Here is a 19126-nt window from a genome sequence, read left to right as displayed (position 1 = left end):
ATTGATCTTGGAATTGAAAAAGTTCTATACTTCCTTGACACAGTTTAGCTTTCCAAAATGGTAGCACATCTTTCGAATGTTCTTTGATAAGATGCTCAACATACCACAGTAATCTATCAAAAGTCTGAAAATTTAAAACACAATCCGATTTTGTACAAAATGAGTGCAAGTGAGAAAGAAAGAAATGATTATCTGTACAAATAATGTTACAGCACAACTGGGATTGACTTGGAATATCTTGCTTTTCACAAGAACTGGCCAGAATTATGGGATCCGAGCAATTTCGAATTCCATCTTGTGAATCAGAAGACAAGTTATGATTGTGAACAGGGATGGGGGTTTCCTCATGATATGAATCATAGATCGGGGTATTGTCTTGGATAGTAAAATCATGCAAATGATCTTTTACTTTGAAGTGAGGATTGACTGATATGATTCCTGAATTAGAATATCTCTCATTATCTGAGCTTTGTTGAGTTACTTGGGATAAATCAACAACATCATCGTTGTCAAAGTAACTATCATAAATGATTTTACGGGTTGCCCTAGTTTTCTCTTTTTCGTCATATATTTTCAGACAAGGAAGGTCAAGTAGTTCTTGTTTGAAAATGGTCAAAGGATGTTCTATAGCTGTCTTTTTATCTTGAAAACCTAATGATGACTCATTTGAATAATCCTCTGTGCTTTTTGAGATATCTTTAATATTGAGAGGGGAAAAATTATCATCACTAAAAACATCAGGATAAAGAGAAAAATGTGATTCTGGAACAATGCATTTGAAAATATCATCATGGAAAAATCTTTGTTCATCAGATTCATCATAGACATCGGGCTTTAGATCATACCTTTGTGTACTGATACTTTTTGAAAGAGAAATAGTTTGCTGTTCTAACCTTGGCATCTGCATTTGTTGATTTGCAACGATATTATCTGACCTTGTATCAAAGTCATCTCCTGGTTCCAAGGTAGGATTTCCTCCAGCATTCTCACTTTTGTCTTCTTGCATTAGAGCATGCATGACTCCTAGGCTTTGGGGAATTTCTTCATCATGGCTGATCTGTATATTCAACTTGGAATTCTCATTCACATTAGAAGAAAATGAGACAAAAATTGAACTAATTTCTGCTTGATCAGACATAGGAGGCAGGGAATACTCAGCATAATCCGAAGATTCTTCATCCATGAGTTCACTTTCAAGATCATACTTTAGACAATTAAGATGAAATTGCATATTAAAATCCCTAACAGATTCATCTTGTTTCCGTAGATAATCAATTTCATCATATACCTGGTCATAGTCATAACAATCAAATTCAAAAATGAAAGTCTTGACGAATTGGTCCCAGCTGTGAATTGATGCAACTGGGAGGGTTCTGCACCATTTTCTAGCTTCCGGCGTGAATGTAAGAGTAAAAATTCTGCATAAAACACCATCAATTCTTTGAACATTAGAACTTGAAACTCTTTGAATAAATTGAAGAGCATGATTAAAAGCAGAAGAATTATTCTTACCATTGAATTTTATCTGAGACAAGAGTCTTACCACTTCTGGTGGAGTGTTGGAAGAGGCAGGAACATGGATGCAACTCCAAATGGGAAGTTTGCGAGCAGCCATCCTGATTCAAATGTTGCAATTGAAAATCATTCCAACAGACACTATGTTCAGGCCCTCCTTCTAGCGCCAAATATGTTGGAGCCCCGAAAATCGGGTCGACAACAAGGGGGGTACCCGCCTGGTCCGGACCTTGGTTGGCAGCTCCTTATCCGTTTGGTATAGCGGGTCCGACTGGGGATAATGGGACCAGTTTCCCAATCTAAGGGTGTGTGTGTGTGTATAGTTGGATGATGCTGATCTAAGAGTACTTAAAGCTAATTTAATTCAAACTTCTAAACTAACTCTATGCTATTGTAATCTAATGAGAAACAACACATCTAATCTACGCTAACCCGGGATGCATTTCTTCTATTATGCGATCTAAAGAGATTTCAAACAATAACTGGTAATAAAGATCATTCAGCTATCATAAGAATAGAAATCAATTAAGATAAACCACTTTGCATAAAAAGTTAAGCAAAACAGTTGTGAACAACATATCGCATAATAAGTTATTCATATATTAAACATAAATAAATGGCTCCACCATACAAAAGTGCCAAATGATAACTCATACATTCATGTAGTAACATATAAACAACTGAAAATTGTATATCACTTTAAGAATATAAGCAGAAATGGTCAAGAGATAAAAGTACCATTTATGACTAATCCTACTCATAAGCTTCAAGCAAAAAACGATTTATCTCTACTTGTTCTAACATCTACTAACAGTACAAAAGTGCAACATCAGTAGCAGACATCAAATGCAAACATTAATAAATCTCGATCCATCCATTCATCAAAACCTCCTCTGAGGGTGCAGAAGTGCATGTTCTGAGGACAAGTTTTTGACAAATTTCTGGACCCTTCTCTAAATGCATGAGAAGGGTTAAAATACTACTTCCTAATTCTAATAATAGTGTTTTTACAAAATTTAGGATGTGGTTTTCAAATGACCGTCCTTTTTCTAATCTAATTTAAAAGAAAAAACAACATTCTAAAATAAGGCTACTTCTGAATTTGGTCTTTAAAGCTGCAAGTGTTCATCATGGGCTTGAGGAGAGTCGGCTGACTGACTTCTGCGCTAAGCTGGGCTGCGAAAACAACATCTATGAGAGCTGGCACTACTTTTTCGGCCGCGTTTGTGATGCATTTCACAGTCATCCATTGACTATGCGGCTTGACCAAGTATGCCCAGTAACATTCCCAATTCAAACTGTTTAATGCTTGGATCACTTTTCCCTTTGCCTGTGCCTTCTTCTTCCATTCTGCTTCCAGTTGTAGCTTATTTGGTAGGTACCCCGGGGTGGTCTCTGCGATTAAATTGGCCCTGTGTAAATTCTCATTTACACAGTCGATAAGAAAGCTTGCTTGTGTGGCTGCTGTCTCTGCTGCATGTTCCGCCTGCCTGATTTGATCGTCCCATTTATTAAAGAGCAATTCTTTATGATTCTCATTTATTCTGGGTACACCTGCTCTTTTCCCTTCATATTCATCCTGCCAAGTTAGGTATTCCGTCACTCGTCTGTCACTCTGATCATAGTCACTCCGCAAGTCTACCACTTGATTGGTGATTTTATCGCTTAGCTCGCAATAGTGACTCCACTGTGATATTTTACGTCCCAACTCTTCCTGTTGCTGCAGTAGTTGCTCATTTAAGCCAATAGATTTGGAAATAAATTCCGCCAGCTTAGGCTCATCTTTATGCATTTCCTGTAAAGTTTGCAATTGTTTTCCTTTCTCGTCTAGACTTCTTTGATAGCCTATCTGCATCTGCTGAAAGTCTTCCTGCAGCTTCTCGAGCTGTTTGGAAGCTTCAATATTAGCATTGGCTTGTTGCAACCGTCGTTGTAGTAGCTGTATTTGATCTTCTTGTTCTTTCAATAGTTGTTGAACTTTCGATGCCTTGTCAATAGTTGCAGAAGCATATGCTCCTGCGATCTGAGACAACTTAGTGAGATTTTCAGTCGGGTTATTGTTGGGGTCTTTCCATAAGATGTCCAAATGTTCAGCATCTTGTGACAGTGTATTTTCTAGTTTTCTTTTCTTCCTCTGTCTCCTTACAACTGCCTTATGTTGGGGACTATAGAATACATCCAGTGGGGGAATTTCTTCTACATTAAGTAGAAGCTCAGAAGGTGGAGCGATAGGAATGTGCTCTGTTTCTGTGACACTGCTGACTATGGTCGAAACCACTTCTTGCACTACCTGTGTATTGTTCACAGATGTTTTCGGGGCTTGCCCTTCAAGATTGATCATTTCATTGAAGTTTTCCCATTCTTTGTCCAGTTCTGTTGTGACGAGTGGTGCTTCGATGACAGGAGGGGGGACATCTCTTGGCGGGGAGGCGATAACTTGTTGTTGCAACATTGCACTTGACTGAGCTGTATCTTTAGCTGTTTCTTCATTTTTTCCTTGGTCGCTTCCAGACCCTTTAGAATGTTCAGGTACTCCTTGCGCAGTGTTGGATTTAGATCTGGAAGTGCTAGAGTTTCCACTGAGGCTAACGCTTGGAGTTGGTTCTCTGGCAGGCAGTCGCAGCTTCTCTAGAGGAACACTGGCCAGCCTTCTTTCCCTGTATAACATGAATCTTTGGAGGTCATCTGGAGACAACCTCGACCGAGCTTCCCGCAAAATTTCTTGGAGTGAGCTTCTACTCTGAAAAAAATCATCAAACAAATCTTTCTTTCCAACGAATACTTTTATTTTGACGTTCGTTGTGAAATCTTGGGCAACATCATTTGGGTCAAATGGCCTTGCTGGGAATTTAAATAATTGTAGACACGTCACATTTTCCACTTCGGTGAAAGCGTGTCCTACATCAAACAATGAGAAGGCCCCACAAGCTACAGGAAATTGAGGCCATATGGCCTTCTTTTTGTCCTTTACGTCTTTGGTCAGGCCGCCTTCTAAACAGGTTTGATAAGCAATTTCCCGAGCCAAAAGTTTATCGGGGATATATAGAGGTAGGACATGTGGAGGTACAGTGCTTCCAAACACTCTAATATAGGTAAACCATTCTTCCCCGAACCATCTTGCGATGGGGATGATGTCTATCTGTGCCTCGGGTGAGCACCTCGGGGGGTCTTCATCATACATTATTCTATACAAGGGCAAGATAAGCCCGTGGCAAATCTGGTAGAAGTGTGGGACGAACTGAGAATCCCATAACACCTTATGATAAACATGGATAGGTAATGGGTCCTGGGTAGTCCATTTCCAACCCATAGTGGGAAATTTAGACACATAACAAATAGAATCCATAACATATGCAGACAGATAAAAAGGAGGATAGATCCTTTGAGACAAGGATCTTTTAGACCGGTAATTGATAACAGCCATGTATAGATTATCAGAAAAGATTTTGGCCCAATCCATAATATCGACATCTGTGGCAACATCTATTAATGGTAGCCATTCAGACGAAAACTTATTGATATCCGGCATCCCAAACAATCTACAAAGCATGGCCGCAGCAAAACAATATGGAGAGGCGAGGGAACCAGTGCTGTACATACCGTTTTTGTCCTTTTTGAGCGGCTCCTCTTTCCTGGACCAATCTTTGTTGGTCTCTGCTAGGTTTGGGTTCTCTGCCACAAATTTCTTAATGAATTGTGCATTGTAAGTCGCCTGCGGTTCAGGAAGATGATACATAAGCTTTAAATCTTGCGCAGCGAATGATCCGATGAGCCCATGTCCTTGAACCTTGAATTGTCTGTTGTTCATCTCTGCATTATCAAGTATCCACTTGATCATATCTGTATATGGTAGAATTTTGGGCCTTGCTGCTATCCGGTGAAGAAATGAACATGCTAGCTCCTCTAAAGACGCCTCGGAAGAGCGTTGTGAGCCCGCGACAACGGCAACCTTCATTATTCTAGGATTTTCCTCTTCAAGCAGCCTGTACATGCTTTCCCATGTCGATATCCCCACGTCTCTATTACAGGCTGTGTCTGTATACAAAGGCGCCATCTCCTTCGTCTTTTCCTTCACCTCAGATCCTTGAGCTTTATTTTTCTTTCCCATTTCTTCCTGCGTTTGGCTTTGAATCGTCTTAGCTCTTCGTTCCTGCAGATTACGAGTGAAATGGAAATGACTGATCCAGAAAGGTGATGGGAGAGTTTTAAATGCAACAGATGTATCAAATATGCCACCTTACGTGAAGTAATTCTTTACAAAGGCACGCGTCTTTACTTCATTTAATAACTGACAACTAATTCATTTACTATCATTAAAAGCGCATGATTTCGAGTCAGATTATGGTAAGTGGATTTTCTTTGAATGGCGTGCCCGAAGTATTCATGATGAAGTGATTTATGATTTGCTTACGTAACCTTGCATATCGCACCATCGCAAATTGCACTATCGCAGATCACGAGAACGTAATATCGCAGCGATCACAACATCGCAGGTCGCAGAAGTTTGATGTTTGCCAAATCTTGCCAGCTCATTTCTGCGAAATGCGATCTTGCGATCGGTGTTATCGCAGATCGATAAATCTTTAAGTTTTTTCCTTATGAGTATCACTTTATTGCGATGCGATGTTATGCTTAACACGAGGGTCTTGCGCATACTGATATTATAGAGAAATGGAGGTATTTCCTATCTTTTTTGCAACACGGTTTTCAAGATATTTCCCTTATCGTAGACTTAGGTTAACAATATTCAAAAGAATTTTCTAAGCTTATGATGGTAACCTTATTTTGAAGAAAGGAAACTCTTGCTTTTTTCTTTAAAATTTAACTAAGGGTCCCCATTCATTTAGTATTTTGGACAACACTTAAATGAACAAGCAGGGTTGTTGCTGGCCACAACATATTCTTATATTATTACAATGAGATAATATATTTATACAAGTAAGGAAGTTGGGTGGATCACAACAACACTTCACAATAGGTAGGTGGATAAGAGCTAACAACTCATAAAAGCTATAAAATATGGTAAATATGAGCTAATCAATAAGAATGCATATGTGAGCTTACAATTCACAAAAGCTTAAAAAGATATCAACTTTGATAACTCTAACACCCCCCACCCCCCATAAGTGAAACTTAGGAAGAAAATAAAAAGTTAGTATTAGATCCCAAGAACAAGGCCTACTCAGGTACCCAAGTACAATAATAACCTCTCATAAGCAAAGAAAAGGAGAAAACATTGAAGGAAAAACTTCTCCCCAAAAGAGAGAGAAACATATGCTGAAATGTGATGAAAGAATCTAAAACTGCCAACTGTGGAAATATTTGAAGCTCAAAACGCTAATAGTAGCTGTGGTCTAATGCACGCACATGACCTTCTTTAGATAATTATATGCCAAGTTTCCTTTTAAGGATTCATCAAAGTAGGTGACCTGAGTGTGGCAGAACCATGATCTGTTTATCACAAACATGATATCAAAGATTACCAGTGTTAAGGAGTCGTGAGAAACAACTTGATCCCCACTAAGGACAAGATACTAACATGTTGTGTTACAATCTTAACTAGTTCTTTTTTTAAACCAAGAGATACGAGGATTGCATGCATCGATCTAAGAAAGAGGAAAGGGAAAAGAACGGGTTGGAGCATCATTGGCATGGGCTTCTTTCTTGATTGTGATTCTTTCTTATTCTTGATAACGATGGATCTAGGAATTTTGTAGCGAAGTCCTGGAATTTGAATACTTCAAAGCCTTACAATAGAAACCACAACTTGATAACTTGTTGCTATGCACAGAGAGTATTGGATGCGAGAGCTCTTACTACTTGATTGACCAATTGTATTATATTTCTTTATGCATACTCGATAGATTTTTTTTATATTTCTTTATGCCTACGCAAAAATCCAAAGGTAAAACTATACAACAATGCCCTTTTCCATGTGTATGAATTGCAACAATAAGCAACATCTGATGAGGATGCATGAAAAACTAGCAAATAACCACTGTGAAATGTATTAAAAAAGACATAGCAAGGATCATAGGCCCCTCCTGAAGGAGTTAGGCCTTTGATGAGCCCCAAAAATGTACAATTATTTGGGCTCATTCAACCACCTAATTTGGCTTAGTCCACCATTCTCATTGGTTTATTGCATGTTTTTTATTATTTTTATGTTAATAGAGTGAATTTGGTTAGTCATTATGCCAACAAGTCTAATGGGTGCTTTGTGTAGCCTTTTTGGTCAACTTGGAGACAAAATTGAAGGTCTTAATGAGCACTTGGCAGCCAAATTCGTGGGAGAACAAGCTAGAGGATTTGTAGGAAGGTGTCCCCCTCATTTATGGGCCCTTACCTCGAATTCTCCACCATCAGCTCGGAGTTCAAAGGCCACCAAATCAATGAGCACAAGGGCAGCCAAGCAAGTCAAGTTGGACTGCTGTTAACTACAAGTCTTGGGCAGCCAAGTCCCTAAATTTTAGGAGGACTGTTGGGTCCTCAAATTGTATAAATAAGAGGTCTTAAGACCTCATTTCAATTAGTCATTTTTGGGATTAGTAGTTAGTCAATTTGGTTAGCTAGTTAGTCATTTGGTTTTAGCCATTAGTTAGCTAGTTTGTAGTTCGATTTTTATGTAATAGATTAGCTTTGCTTTCAGCTCATTCTCAAGCTCTCCTTGTGGACAGTTTTGATGTAACTCTTCATTCTTGTTTAATAAAGATGAATCCAGCTTTGCACCAGCTCTAAATCTCTCTTGGGAGGCTGTAGCTCTTGGGGTTGGGCCCATCTCAAGCGCCCAGTACCTCCCTTGTTTATCTTTATGTGTTTTGCTGCATTCTGAGAATAAAATCTGCTATTTTGTTTTGTTATTTAGTTTTTCTTTTTGATGAGTAAAATAGCTTTTCATGTTCAGATTTACTTGATATGTTAATCACAGGGAATATATTCAGAAAAAGGCTACCAAGTACTTTGGATCTCACCTCCCCTTCAGTGGAATCATGAGCTGGGACCAATGTAACCTTGCTGCCCACAAAAACACATTCTTTGCTTCACCATGCAATTAATAGTGTTGGATTTTTAGTGGTCGAACTTGATATCAGTTTTGATTGCATGCTTCAATTTATGATTGCTTAGTTGTAGATTCATTTCACGTATTTCATTTCAAATAAACTTCCATCCATTTCCTTTTGCTGTTAGGTCAGATTAGATTAAAGCCACTAGGTCATAGGTTTTATATGTGTGTGTTCGTTCAGTTTGGAAAACCATTTGCAGAGTACCTATTACCCTTCCTTACCTGCATATACCCCATCCAACCGACCTGTTTCATCCTTCACTCAGAACCCTTACCTTGCATTTACCTCATTCGCTTACTTTGCCATGATTCTCATCTTTTTGTGCAACATTACTCCAGTCTTCTTGGAATAAGTCCAGCCATCCACACCTTCTCCTCAACTCCATCCTCCAAGTCCTAGACCTCTTCACACCCCTATTTCACCCCCATACTCATTCCATCATCTTTTTCCCTCCATCCATGCTCCAAAATCCTCTTTTCAGAACATCCTGTAGAAATCTCTGAACATCCTGTAGAAACCCCTGCAGACATCCTGTAGAAGCCTGCAAACTTGGTTGCCGAGCATCTGAACGGTGTAGACTTCTGTGGACTGATGCTAGGGACCCTCTGGGACCTCCCCTAGCCATCCTGACCTTTCCCAAGCTTTCTCTCCCTTCGCACCACCTCTGCACAGCCAAACCCTAATAAGAAAGAAAGTCATAATCACTCCATCCACTTAAGCAAAAATACAAAAACAATATTCTTTTTCATAGAAGTAGTTTGAGTTCATGCATTTCACATCATTAGAGGTAATGGCATCCTTTTTAGACATTTGCACTTTCACTATTGCATCATAGAGGTCAAACTAGTCAAATTAGGGTTTACTAGGATTTCATGTTTTGGTTGGCTTTCAGTTCACTGTTGCAAAGTAGATCAATTTCCCTCGAGATAGCCTTCATCCATCATTTAGAAAGCTTCTTCTGAAGAGCATATAGAAGTTGGCTTGAGCCCTAGCGGACTTGTGCCAGCTGACCAAGTGATAGCTGCGACAAGAGCTAGTACTTGTGCATACAGCACCGTCGCTTCCAAGTTTGTTACGAACTACCGGGTTGATAAAATTAAAGAAGGGAGTTCCAGGAGTTGTAGTATTATTGCTACAATACTGGGGCCCACCAGCCTTTTCCTACTATAATACCATGTAGAAATAAATTATTCTAATTATTATTTATACAAGTAAGGAAGTTGGGTGGATAAGAACACCACTTCACAAAACCTAGGTGGATAAGAGCTAACAACTCATAAAAGCTATAAAATATGGGTAATATGTTCAGAGTGGGTAAGAATTCATATGTGAGCTTGCAACTCACAAAATCTTAAAAAGATACCCTCTTTAGTAACTATAGCAACAAACCCCCCCCGCGCTCCCCCAACCCCGCCCCCCCTTCCTCCCCACACCCCCTTCCCCCCACCACCCCCCCCACCATCAATAAGTGAAACATAGGGATAAAGAAAAAGTTAATATTGGGTCCTAACAAAAAGGCATGCTAAGATACCCAAGTATAATAATAACCTCTCATAAGCAAAGAAAGGGAGAAAACCTTTAGAGAAAAAAATCCTCCCCAAAAGAGAGATAAACATATGCTGAAATGTGATGGAGGAAATCCAAAGCTATCAACTATGGAAATCGTTGAAGCTTTGGATGACAATGGTGCCCGTGGTCTTATGCACATCATGACCATCTTTAAATACTTTTATGCTAAGTTTCTTATAGAGGAGTCATCAAAGTAGGTGATCTAAGTGTGGAAGAACCACAAGTTATCTATCAAAAACATGAGATCAAAGATTACTAGCGTCAAGGAGCTGTGGGAAATAACCCAAACCCCACCCCCCCCCCGAGGACAAGATTCAGACATGCTTCATTACCATCTTAGCCAACTTTGTTCTGAAACTGTGGGCTACGAAGATTTCATGCATATATATAAGTAAGAGGAAAGAGAAAAACACAATCTAGAGCAACATCAATGTGGGCTTATTTCTTAACCGTGATGATTTTTTATTCTTCACAATGGCAGAGCCAGGAATGTTTTGGTGAAGCCTTAGTATTTGAAGGATTCAAAGCCTTAAGGTGGGAGCCATGACTCAATATCCTACTGTTCATTATGGATGGTCTCAAATGTGAGAGTTTTGATAGCTTGACCAACCAATTGCTCTATATTTATCTACGTGTACACGAAATGCCAAAGTCTTAGTCCACGATTTGAAAATCAAGAGAATTGTGAATGTTCAATGATTCCACAAATACAACAATTCTCTTTGTCGTGTGTATGAATTGCAACACTAATCAATAACTGATGAGGACATGGGAAACACCATAAAATAAGCAATGTGCAATGTATTGATAGAGATGTAGCAAGGATGTTGGCATTATGATACAAGTGTTGTCCTTGATGGCAACTCACTCAGAGGTTGGTACAGGTGATGGCAACTTAATCAGAGGACAGATCTTAGTACAGCAGGCCAAGAAAGTTCATACACGCAGGTTCATTAAGCCCAAGTCACGTATACACAATGGTTCACTATATACCAAGTCGCGTGTACGCAGGTTCACTATATACCAAGTAGGGTATACACGCAGTTTCATAAACGGAAAAGAGCGTACATGTCGGAAAGCTTACTTTTGGTCCGTGGTAGTTAGTCCTTGGAATTTGTGCCTATGGTTTTGGACCATGGAGTCTCGACAGACGTGTTGATCCCTAGTATTGAGTTGATGGTATTGGGTTACTATGGTTTTGGACCGTGGTATTGTGAAGGGCCTAAAGCTATATAAGGAGAAAGATCATTAGGCCAAAGGGTGAGTGAGTGAGTGATGAAGATCTGAGGAAGTTTGAGATCCAAGTGCTGGTTATGGGTTGGTGATCTGAACCAAGGTTTCACTCATGTGGAGGATGATGAATGATGGAACGAGATCTCAAGGCTTGGAATGATTATCTTCATATGGTATGACTGTGAATAGACTAGATCTATTGACGCATGTTTATTTTTATGATCTGGGTATGTTTTGATGTCTGATATAGCTGCGGAGTTATAAGTTAGAATTTGCAGATCTGTACGCGGGTTGGTTTTGGTAAAAGAGCGTATACACGCAGGTTGGGTTCGTCGAAGTAGCGTATACAATGTGAAGTATGATATTTGAAGATGGAGTTGGATCTGGTTGTTGACAGGGTTTCAATGATTCAGTATTGGGTGATTCAGAGATTGATGATGCAGGTTGTACTACAATGGTGATAGTTTCATGGATCCAGTATGAAAATGTATGAAACGTGGTCCCGGGAAGATCGTAGGCCGGCACCTACGTACTGGTAAACATATCAGCCAGTACAAGAGCCAGGGGGTTGTAGCTCCCTTCCAGGAGCAGCTGGAAAACGAGTGAAGGTTGTAGCCTTCTGTAGGGTTGGCACCTACGTACTAGTAAATGGATCGGCTAGTACAAGAGCTATGAGGGTTGTAGCCCTCTGCAGGTTGTAGCCTGCGTGCTGGTAAATGACTGCACCAGTACATTGTAAAAGAAGTTTCTTATTAAAGAAGAAAGAGACGAATTGCAGCAGGTGGTTTTCACCCACATTGGGTTTCCACCTTATATCATGGTGTTCATGTGTGTGGCTTTTGTGTGATGATCTGTTCTGTTATACTGCACCTGTTTACTGTTAATATGGTTAATAATGTTCTGATGCATTTACTGAAGATAAGCTAACTGAATCATAAGATTTCTGGATATACGCTAGTTGCTTTAGACACAGTAGCGTGTACACGCGGGTTCACTTAACTGAAGTAGCGTATATGTTTCTGAGTATGAAATTGAAAAGGTTTTACTGATCTGATAATACTGATTCACCCCCCCCTCTCAGTATTATTTCCAACAATTGGTATCAGAGCAGGTCCTTCAGAGAAGCTTGATCGCTTGAAGGAGATTCGTAGAACAATGGGGAAGAAAGCACGTCAGAAGAAGAAGACAACTCAAAGGAACAATGACAACCTACTGTTGAGTGGAAGCAAGAATTCAGATCCTGAATCACCTCAGAATGAAGATGGACAAGCAAATGAAGCATCAGATCAAACCATAGATCACCAAGATCTACCTAGCAAAAGGGAGAATGTCCTCAAAGAAGAAATCATTAGATTAGAAGATCAGTTGGAATGTGCCTCCAGAATTCGACAAATGCTGCTAGCGCTGAATAAAGAGCAAGAAAACGAGATCCTCAAACTAAGGCATCAGCTAGATGAAGGAAGGAAAGCTGAAGAGACCTTGAAGAAGCAATGTCTGGAAAGAGAAGAACAACATCAAGTTGAGGTAAAAATCTTGAAAAGTAAATTAGAAGAAAAAGATAAACTATTACGATTTCAAGATAGTACTAAGATCTTGGATGATATTCTTAGTAGTCAAAGGTCCCCTGCTATCAAAACTGATCTTGGTTTTCATGAGTCTATTGAAGGTGAATCTGGTTCACAAAGTAAGACAAGAAACTCTAATGCAAAATCTGAAAGGCTCTACAAGGAGATGAAAGGACAACTCCATCAACAACCAAGGAAAGAGACTCCTCAAAGAAAATCTTTTACTCCTCCCATGAATAATGTTGAATGCCATGTATGTCATAATCTTGGACATGTTGCAGCCATATGTAGAAGAAGAAGGTTTCAAGACCATCATGCAGAAAGATCATCACATTCAAGGTACTTTAATGGATATTGCTTTTCTTGCAATATGTTTGGCCACAAAGCTGTTGATTGCTATAAGAGGAATATGAAACATGTAAGATGCTATGCATGTAACAAGTTTGGACATAAAGCAAGAGGTTGCAGGAACAAAGCTCATGATAAGAAGAAATCATCAACATGCTTGAAGATATGGAAGAAGAAGGAAGTTCAGTCAGAAAGATGTGGCACAGCACAGGGTACTCAGCACAGCACGGACATAACAGACTCAAGGGGAGCTGAAGGTGTAAAACTTCAGTGTTCTAACTCTCATACGCAAGTTTAATGAAGGGAAGCCACGTATATACGCAAGTTTCACACTGCAAAATCACGTATATGTCAGTCTGAAGAAAAGAAGTGGGGACAGACTCAGAAAAGGGGTCTGATATGATTCAGTCCAGTATCTGCTCTATTGGTTAACAATTACAGTCTGTTGAGGATATGGCACAGGCTCAGGGGGAGCATATACTTCAAATAATGCATTGTTGGCATTATGGTTAGAAGTTGTTGATAAAGTCTATGAAGCTAAATGATACATCTTGCTGTTTGATCAAAGGAATGGTATTGCAGGCTGATGCTTATGGTACAGATCATGATGCTGCTGGTGGCTTTCATAAGTCTTGGTCTAGATATTTCATCACTATGTCATATCTCTTTTATGATGTCAAGGTCATGTAACGGCCTATGTTGGTTTCCCCACTATGCCTGGGATGAATGATGTAATGTTCATATCTTATCATGAGTAAACTCTTAATGTGTCTCCACATGGTTAGGTGGATGAGTCAATATTGGTATATCCCCACTAGGTTGGGTGATGAATGTATGTATTGAGTCTTTTGGTGATAGGAAGGTCTTCTATTATGTATAAGTCTTTGTTCTTCTTGAAGAACATCTTTTGCAGATCTTGCCTACAATCAAGGAGAGCATGAACAGCACAATTCAGCAAGAGCAGGATGGATAGATTGGTACACTTTGGCATACACAAAGGGGGAGCACAATTGGAGATTTCAGCAGGTACTCAGGGGGAGTATGGACAGCAGAAGGTATACCAAAGAAGAGAATATCTTGGTCCGCCCTTTGCCCTTGATGTCAAAGGGGGAGAGTGACTTGGTGTGGTGGTTGCCATCAAGTCCAAAGGGGGAGATTGTTGGCATTATGATACAAGTGTTGTCCTTGATGGCAACTCACTCAGAGGTTGGTACAGGTGATGGCAACTTAATCAGAGGACAGATCTTAGTACAGCAGGCCAAGAAAGTTCATACACGCAGGTTCATTAAGCCCAAGTCACGTATACACGCTGGTTCACTATATACCAAGTCGCGTGTACGCTGGTTCGCTATATACCAAGTAGGGTATACACGCAGTTTCATAAACGGAAAAGAGCGTACATGTCGGAAAGCTTACTTTTGGTCCGTGGTAGTTAGTCCTTGGAATTTGTGCCTATGGTTTTGGACCATGGAGTCTCGACAGACGTGTTGATCCCTAGTATTGAGTTGATGGTATTGGGTTAATATGGTTTTGGACCGTGGTATTGTGAAGGGCCTAAAGCTATATAAGCAGAAAGATCATTAGGCCAAAGGGTGAGTGAGTGAGTGATGAAGATCTGAGGAAGTTTGAGATCTAAGTGCTAGTTATGGGTTGGTGATCTGAACCAAGGTTTCACTCATGTGGAGGATGATGAATGATGGAACGAGATCTCAAGGCTTGGAATGATTATCTTCATATGGTATGACTGTGAATAGACTAGATCTATTGACGCATGTTTATTGTTATGATCTGGGTATGTTTTGATGTCTGATATAGCTGCGGAGTTATAAGTTAGAATTTGCAGATCTGTACGCGGGTTGGTTTTGGTAAAAGAGCGTATACACGCAGGTTGGGTTCGTCGAAGTAGCGTATACAATGTGAAGTATGATATTTGAAGATGGAGTTGGATCTGGTTGTTGACAGGGTTTCAGTGATTCAGTATTGGGTGATTCAGAGATTGATGATGCAGGTTGTACTACAATGGTGATAGTTTCATGGATCCAGTATGAAAATGTATGAAACGTGGTCCCGGGAAGATCGTAGGCCGGCACCTACGTACTGGTAAACATATCAGCCAGTACAAGAGCCAGGGGGTTGTAGCTCCCTTCCAGGAGCAGCTGGAAAACGAGTGAAGGTTGTAGCCTTCTATAGGGTTGGCACCTACGTACTAGTAAATGGATCGGCTAGTACAAGAGCTATGAGGGTTGTAGCCCTCTGCAGGTTGTAGCCTGCGTGCTGGTAAATGACTGCACCAGTACATTGTAAAAGAAGTTTCTTATTAAAGAAGAAAGAGACGAATTGCAGCAGGTGGTTTTCACCCACATTGGGTTTCCACCTTATATCATGGTGTTCATGTGTGTGGCTTTTGTGTGATGATCTGTTCTGTTATACTGCACCTGTTTACTGTTAATATGGTTAATAATGTTCTGATGCATTTACTGAAGATAAGCTAACTGAATCATAAGATTTCTGGATATACGCTAGTTGCTTTAGACACAGTAGCGTGTACACGCGGGTTCACTTAACTGAAGTAGCGTATATGTTTCTGAGTATGAAATTGAAAAGGTTTTATTGATCTAATAATACTGATTCACCCCCCCCCCCCTCTCAGTATTATTTCCAACAAAGGATCCTAGGCCCTCCCCTAAAGGAGTTATGCACATACCTGCTTTGATACTAGGTATAAATATTATTACAATTGTGTAATGTATTTATACAAGGAAGTTGGGTGGATAAGAACACCACTTCACAAAAGTTAGGTGGATAATAGCTAACAACTCATAAAAGCTATAGAAGATGGGAAATACTAGTTGGTTGGATAAGAATTCCTATGTGAGCTTACAACACACAAATTCTTAAAAGGATAGTTGCTTTAGTAACTCTAACATTCTCCCAAGTCCTCCTCCAGTATAACCCATTTTGTTTAGCATTCGAGTTCCAATACCAGTGGTGTATTTTTCAAAGATAGGTGTAAAAAAACATGTGAACAAACTTTTCAAACATAGGTGTAACAAAAGCATGTGATCAAGCATCAATATCAGCATCAGGACTACAATCAACATCATCGAAGATGGAAGAAGGTATAGGTGAGCTTGGCAGGTCAACAACAATAGTCTCATTCTCAGGATTATGTAGGTGACAAATTTCTAGTTCAAGGTTTTGTTTGTGCTCCTACAAGTCTTGAATAATATCATGCTTCTCATTCAATTGCAACAACAATGCATCATGATATTTATTCAAGGTATGATATTGATCAAGAAATATATTGTTATCTTCTTGAAGATGGTCAAAACCTTCACGAAGCATTTCCATTGAGGCTTTTAAATAGGTAACCTTTCTAGTCCAATGAGTATTTATCTCCTATATCCTACAAATTTCCTTCTTCGAGACAACATTTTCTGAATGAGAGAGATTATTAACTTCCTCCTCCAAATCATGAAGAAGGTTGTCCTTATCTCATTCTTCTACAAGATGATGGAAATAGATTTCCATTTGCACCCTTAAACTATCAACCTTGTTGATTTTCTCAGCCATAGTATTCTGGAAGCTATTCTTGAGTTTTGCATTCTCTTTTTGCAAGAGAGAAACAATCAATTTCAAGTGAAAGAGGTTGTTACAAAATTGATTGGTTTCCTTCTTCTCACGTAATTCTTACAATCTATCTTTTACCCATCTTGAAATGTTGTTCACTTATCAATAAGTTGGAAAATCAACTAAAAGAAGAGTGGCCACTAGTCTACTCACAAGAAAAGGCACCCCAATAATCTTGCGTAAAAATATCAAATTAAGAATGCAAAAATCGTCCTTCACAATGACATTAGATATTAAAACACCAAAAATATTGCAATACCAATGGTTCTACTTTCTATTCATGGGCAACTACATTAGAGACACATATGTTTTGGTAATACACATTCAAATATTATGATTAAAATATTAAAAAATAATTCTCAAAAGTATGTATTTTGATATAAGAATTATTTTTCACTATAAGCAAGTGTACCCGAACCTAGGGGTGGGGTTCTCATGCCCGTACCAAAACCGGTTCAATTTCTTCTCAAACGCACCCTTCCGAACCTGGTTCGGATATGGAGAACTCGATACTCTGAAAATTAAAAAGGGTATTGGTACCCCATAAAAGGGTGCTTGGTTTCCCTAAAACCCAAGGTACAAAGAGGGTCCTTTCAAGAGATGGGACCAATACAAAGATGATGTTGCATGTGTGGATGAGGATATATAACCAAATGGTCTTATTGAGCTACCTCCAGTTGATATGGATTAGCAAGATCCTCCATATGGGAGTGGTCCGTCCTCGTCCTTCACAATGACATTAGATATTAAAACACCAAAAATATTGTAATACCAATGGTTCTACTTTCTCTTCATGGGCAACTACATTAGAGACAAATATGTTTTGGTAATACACATTCAAATATTATGATTAAAATATTAAAAAATAATTCTCAAAAGTATGTATTTTGATATAAGAATTATTTTTCACTATAAGCAAGGGTACCCGAACCCAGGGGTGGGGTTCTCATGCCCGTACCAAAACCGGTTCAATTTCTTCTCAAACGCACCCTTCCGAACCTGGTTCGAATATGGAGAACTTGATACTCTGAAAATTAAAAAGGGTATTGGTACCCCATAAAAGGGTGCTTGGTTTCCCTAAAACCCAAGGTACAAAGAGGGTCCTTTCAAGAGATGGGACCAATACAAAGATGATGTTGCATGTGTGGATGAGGAGATATAACCAAATGGTCTTATTGAGCTACCTCCAGTTGATATGGATTAGCAAGATCCTCCATATGAGAGTGGTCCGTCCCTAGAGAGTTTGTTGACTGATGAGCTTAGTGATGTTGATCATGATGACACTAATGTTGATGAGTGATGACATTGATTGAGGAAGCCAAATCAGTTATCTTGAGACTTGTTCATTATTCAATTTCACTTTTTTTTGGAATTTTCTATTTCATGTGTGGAAATGCCTTAAGGAAAATTTTGAATGTAGTATGACAATGGAGTCCTAGACATATAATATTTATCTATTATCATGATTCATATCTCTCAGCTTGATATTAAATTTGAAATTTGAATGTGAATATTTAATGTTTTATTTTTCTTGTTGTAAACAAGAAGATTTCAAAACTGAAAATTCATAATACAAATTTCATATATATATATATACCATCGACGAACCCATGCACCATGTTTCAAAAAAATGATTTACCCATTCGTCCTAATACCTATACCCGAACCCACATTTCATGTCAAATTAATTTTTCCATTATTTAGTATTATATAATAAACAAAAATTAAAAATTAAAATATTATGTTATTAACCCATTCTTAATGTGACATGGTGGATCCTCCAATAACATAAACAAATGTCAAATACCATGTAAGAGTATCATATACTAATCATGTTGTATCATGAAGTATAGGGAGAAACCCATATTATATAGTAATGAAAAAGACTCAATGTTTACTTGTTAAATTGTTACAATTTAATAATATCATAGGTTAATCATGTTGTATCATGAAGTATATGTTAATCATGTTGTATCATGAAGTATATGGAGAAATCCCTATTATATAGTAATGAAAAAGACTCAATGTTTTCTTTTTAAATCATTACAATTTAAAAGACACAACCTTTGATGACCATAACAAATGAATTATATATAAAATTAGAAATGATGATATAAAGTATCATTCTTGTTATCCAATAATAAATATATATTTTCTATTTATTGGAAGTAATGCTTCTATGATTTCCAAGTTGTCATGAGT

Source organism: Pinus tabuliformis, chromosome 8 (genome assembly GCF_031772625.1).
Source record: "Pinus tabuliformis cultivar Carrire ecotype Pingquan chromosome 8, CPIR1, whole genome shotgun sequence".
NCBI classification, from domain to species: Eukaryota; Viridiplantae; Streptophyta; class Pinopsida; order Pinales; family Pinaceae; genus Pinus; species Pinus tabuliformis.
This window is presented reverse-complemented; position numbering follows the sequence as displayed.